Source organism: Triticum dicoccoides, chromosome 2A, assembly GCF_002162155.2.
Source record: "Triticum dicoccoides isolate Atlit2015 ecotype Zavitan chromosome 2A, WEW_v2.0, whole genome shotgun sequence".
NCBI lineage: Eukaryota > Viridiplantae > Streptophyta > Magnoliopsida > Poales > Poaceae > Triticum > Triticum dicoccoides.
The window spans coordinates 90,875,626-90,881,828 of record NC_041382.1 but is presented as its reverse complement, the minus strand read 5'-3'; positions in this window follow the sequence as shown (position 1 = coordinate 90,881,828).

Here is a 6,203-nt window from a genome sequence, read left to right as displayed (position 1 = left end):
GTGATCTACTCCTAGATCACTATTGTACTCCCTTGCCAAACTCAGGGCAGGGTATACAATAGGTCTGGTACACAGCATGACATACTTTATAGAACCTATGGCTGAGGCATAGGGAATAACTTTCATTCTCTCTCTATCTTCTACCGTGGTCGGGTTTTGAGTCTTACTCAACTTCACACCTTGTAACACAGGCAAGAACTCCTTTTTGACTGTTCCATTTTGAACTACTTCAAAATCTTGTCAAGGTATGTACTCATTTAAAAACTTATCAAGCGTCTTGATCTATCTCTATAGATCTTGATGCTCAATATGTAAGCAGCTTCACCGAGGTCTTTCTTTGAAAAACTCCTTTCAAACACTCCTTTATGCTTTGCAGAATAATTCTACATTATCTCCGATCAACAATATGGCATTCACATATACTTATCAGAAATGCTGTAGTGCTCCCACTCACTTTCTTGTAAATACAGGCTTCACCGCAAGTCTGTATAAAACTATATGCTTTGATCAATTTATCAAAGCGTATATTCCAACTCCGAGAGGCTTGCACCAGTCCATAGATGGATCGCTGGAGCTTGAATATTTTGTTAGCACCTTTAGGATTGACAAAACCTTCTGGTTGCATCATATACAACTCTTCTTTAATAAATCCATTAAGGAATCCATTTGCCAGATTTCATAAAAAGTGGCAATTGCTAACATGATTCGGACAGACTTAAGCGTAGATACGAGTGAGAAAATCTCATCATAGTCAACACCTTGAACTTTGTCAAAAACCTTTTTCGACAATTCTAGCTTTGTAGATAGTAACACTACTATCAGTGTCCGTCTTCCTCTTGAAGATCCATTTAATCTCAATGGCTCGCCGATCAATGGGCAAGTCAATCAAAGTCCATACTTTGTTCTCATACATGGATCTCATCTCAGATTTCATGGCCTCAAGCCATTTCGTGGAATCCGGGCTCATCATCGCTTCCTCATAGTTCGTAGGTTTGTCATGGTCAAGTAACATGACCTCCAGAACAGGATTACCGTACCACTCTGGTGCGGATCTCACTCTGGTTTACCTACGAGGTTCGGTAGTAACTTGATCTGAAGTTACATGATCATCACCATTAGCTTCCTCACTAATTGGTGTAGTAGTCACAGGAACATATTTCTGTGATGAACTACTTTCCAATAAGGGAGCAGGTACAGTTACCTCATCATGTTCTACTTTCCTCCCACTCACTTCTTTCGAGAGAAACTCCTTCTCTAGAACAGATCCATTCTCAGCAATGAATATCTTGCCTTCGGATCTGTGATAGAAGGTGTACCCAATAGTTTCTTTTTAGGTATCCTTTGAAGATTTACTTCTCCGATTTGGGTTCGAGCTTATCATGTTGAAACTTTTTCACATAAGCATCGCAGTCCCAAACTTTAAGAAACGACAACTTTGGTTTCTTGCCAAACCACGGTTCACACGGTGTCGTCTCAACGGATTTAGATGGTGCCCTATTTAACGTGAATGTAGCTGTCTCTAATGCATAACCCTAAAATGATAGTGGTATCGGTAAGAGACATCATAGATCGCACCATATCTAATAAAGCACGGTTACGACGTTCGGACACACCATTACACTGTGGTGTTCTAGGTGGCGTGAGTAGTTAAACTATTTCACATTGTTTCAACTGAAGGCCAAACTCGTAACTCAAATATTTTACTTCTTGCGATCATATCGTAGAAACTTTTATTTTGTTATGATGATTCTCCACTTCACTCTGAAATTCTTTGAACTTTTCAAATATTTCAGACTTGTGTTTCATCAAGTAGATATACTCATATCTGCACAAATCGTCTGTGAAGATCAGAAAATAATGATACCTGCTGCGAGCCTCAATATTCATTGGACCACATACATCAGTATGTATGATTTCCAACAAATCTGTTGTTCGCTCCATTGTTCCGGAGAACAGAGTCTTTGTCATCTTGCCCATGAGGCATGGTTCGCAAGTATCAACTGATTCATAATCAAGTGATTCCAAAAGCCCATCAGCATGGATTTTCTTCATGCGCTTTACACCAATATGACCTAAACGACAGTGCCACAAATAAGTTGCACTATCATTATTAACTTTGCATCTTTTGGCTTCAATATTATGAAAATGTGTATCACCATGATCGAGATCCAACAAACCATTTTCATTGGGTGTATGACCATAGAAGGTTTTATTCATGTAAACAAAACAACAATTATTCTCTAACTTACATGAATAACCGTATTTCAATAAACATGATCCAATCATATTTATGCTCAATGCAAACACCAAATAACATTTATTTAGGTTCAACACTAATCCCGAAAGTATAGGGAGTGTGCGATGATGATCATATCAATCTTGGAACCACTTCCAACACACATCGTCACTTCACACTTAACTAGTCTCTGTTTATTTTGCAACTCCCATTTCGAGTTACTACTCTTAGCAACTGAACCAGTATCAAATACCGAGGGGTTGCTATAAACACTAGTAAAGTTCACATCAATAACATGTATATCAAATATAGCTTTGTTCACTTTTCCATCCTTCTTATCCACCAAATACTTGGGGTAGTTCCGCTTCTAGTGACCAGTCCCTTTGCAGTAGAAGCACTTAGTCTTAGGCTTAGGTCCATACTTGGGTTTCTTCACTTGAGTAGCAACTTGTTTGCCGTTCTTCTTGAAGTTCCCCTTCTTCCCTTTGCCCTTTCTCTTGAAACTAGTGGTCTTGTCAACCATCAACACTTGATGCTTTTCTTGATTTCTACCTTCGTCGATTTCAGCATCACGAAGAGATTGGGAATCGTTTCCGTTATCCCTTGCATATTATAGTTCATCACGAAGTTCTACTAACTTGGTGATGGTGACTAGAGAATTCTGTCAATCACTATTTTATCTGGAAGATTAACTCCCACTTGATTCAAGCGATTGTAGTACCCAGACAATCTGAGCACATGCTCACTGCTTGAGCTATTCTCCTCCATCTTTTAGCTATCGAACTTGTTGGAGACTTCATACCTCTCAACTCGGGTATTTGCTTGAAATATTAACTTCAACTCCTGGAACATCTCATATGGTCCATGACGTTCAAAACGTCTTTGAAGTCCCGATTCTAAGTCGTTTAAGCATGGTGCACTACACTATCAAGTAGTCATCATATTGAGCTATTCAAACATTCATAACATCTGCATCTGCTCCTTCAATAGGTTTGTCACCTAGCGGTGCATCAAGGACATAATTCTTCTGTGCAGCAATGAGGATAAACCTCAAATCACGGATCCAATCCGCGTCATTGCTACTAACACCTTTCAACTTAGTTTTCTCTAGGAACATATCAAAAATAAAACAGGGGAGATAAACGTGAGCTATTGATCTACAACATAGATATGCTAATACTAACAGGACTAAGTTCATGATAAATTTAAGTTTAATTAATCATATTACTTAAGAACTCCCACTTAGATAGACATCCCTTTAATCCTCTAAGTGATCACGTGATCCAAATCAACTAAACCATGTCTGATCATCACGTGAGATGGAGTAGTTTCAATGGTGAACATCACTATGTTGATCATATCTACTATATGATTCACGCTCGACCTTTCGGTCTCCGTGTTCCGAGGCCATATCTGTTATATGCTAGGCTCGTCAAGTTTAACCCGAGTATTCCGCTGTGCAACTGTTTTGCACCCGTTGTATTTGAACATAGAGCCTATCACACCCGATCATCACGTGGTGTCTCAGCACGAAGAACTTTCATAACGGTGCATACTCAGGGAGAACACTTATACTTTGATAATTTAGTGAGGGATCATCTTATAATGCTACCGTCAATCAAAGCAAGATAATATGTATAAAAGATAAACATCACATGCAATCATAATATGTGACATGATATGGCCATCATCATCTTGTGCCTTTGATCTCCATCTCCAAAGCATCGTCATGATCTCCATCGTCACCGGCATGACACCATGATCTCCATCATCTTGATCTATATCAATGTGTCGTCACATGGTTGTCTCGCCAACAATTGCTCTTGCAACTATTGCTATCGCATAGCAATAATGTAAAGCAATTATTTGGCATTTGCATCTTATGCAATAGAGAGACAACGATAAGGCTTTTGCCAGTTGTAGATAACTTCAACAAAACATGATCATCTCATACAACAACTTATATCTCATCACGTCTTGACCATATCACATCACAACATGCCCTGCAAAAACAAGTTAGACGTCCTCTACTTTGTTGTTGCAAGTTTTACATGGCTGCTACGGGCTGAGCAAGAACCGTTCTTACCTACGCATCAAAACCACAATGATAGTTTGTCAAGTTAGTGTTGTTTTAACCTTCTCAAGGACCGGGCGTAGCCACACTTGGTTCAACTAAAGTTGGAGAAACTGACACCCGCTAGTCACCTGTGTGCATAGCACGGCGGTAAAACCAGTCTCGCGTAAGCGTACGCGTAATGTCGGTCCGGGCCGCTTCATCCAACAATACCGTCGAACCAAAGTGTGACATGCTGGTAAGCAGTATGACTTATATCGCCCACAACTCACTTGTGTTCTACTCGTGCATATTACATCAACGCATAAAACCTGGCTCGGATGCCACTGTTCGGGAACATAGTAATTTCAAAAATTTCCTACGCACACGCAAGATCATGCTGATGCATAGCAATGAGAGGGGAGAGTGTTGTCCACGTACCCTCGTAGACCGTAAGCGGAAGCTTTAGCACAACGCGGTTGATGTAGTTGTACGTCTTCACGATCCGACCAATCAAGTACCGAACGTACGGCACCTCCGAGTTCAGCACACGTTCAGCCCGATGACGTCCCTCGAACTCTGATCCAGCCGAGTGTTGAGGGAGAGTTTCGTCAGCACGACAGCCTGGTGACGATGTTGATGTTCTACCGACGTAGGGCTTCGCCTAAGCACCGCTATAGTATTATCGAGGTGGACTATGGTGGAGGGGGACACCGCACACCGCTAAGAGATGATCAACTTGATCAACTTGTGTGTCTAGAGGTGCCCCCTGCCCCTGTATATAAAGGAGCAAAAGGGGAGAGGTGCGGCCAGCCTTGGGGTGCGCCAGGAGGAGTCCTACTCCCACCGGGAGTAGGACTCCCCCCTTTCCTAGTTGGAATAGGACTTGGGAGGGGGGAAGAAGGAAAGAGGGGGGCCGGCCCCCTTTGCCCTAAACAAATTCGGTTTGGGCCTTGGGGGGGCACGCCCCACACTTCCCTTGCTTCCCTCCTTTTCCACTAAGGCCCATGTAGGCCCATTAAGCCCCCGGGGGGTTCCGGTAACCTCCCGGTACTCCGGTAAAATCCCGATTTCACCCGGAACACTTCCGATATCCAAACATAGGCTTCCAATATATCAATCTTCACGTCTCGACCATTTCGAGACTCCTCGTCATGTCCGTGATCATATCCTGGACTCCGAACAACCTTTGGTACATTAAAACATATAAACTCATAATATAAATGTCATCGTAGTGTTAAGCGTGTGGACCCTACGGGTTCGAGAACTATGTAGACATGACTGAGACACGTCTCCGGTCAATAAACAATAGCGGAACCTAGATGCTCATATTGGCTCCTACATATTCTACGAAGATCTTTATCGGCCAGACCGCATAACAACATATGTTGTTCCCTTTGTCATCGGTATGTTACTTGCCCGAGATTCGATCGTCGGTATCTCAATACCTAGTTCAATCTCGTTACCGGCAAGTCTCTTTACTCGTTCTGTAATACATCATCCCGCAACTAACTCATTAGTTGCAATTCTTGCAAGGCTTAAGTGATGTGCATTACCGAGAGGGCCCAGAGATACCTCTCCGACAATCGGAGTGACAAATCCTAATCTCGAAATACGCCAACCCAAAAAGTACCTTCGGAGACACCTGTAGAGCACCTTTATAATCACCCTTTTACATTGTGATGTTTGCTAGCACACAAAGTGTTCCTCAGGTAAACGGGAGTTGCATAATCTCATAGTCATAGGAACATGTATAAGTCATGAAGAAAGCAATAGGAACAAACTAAACGATCAAGTGCTAAGCTAAAGGAATGGGTCAAGTCAATCACATCATTCTCCTAATGATGTGATCCCGTTAATCAAATGACAACTCATGTCTATGGTTAGGAAACATAACCATCTTTGATCAATGAG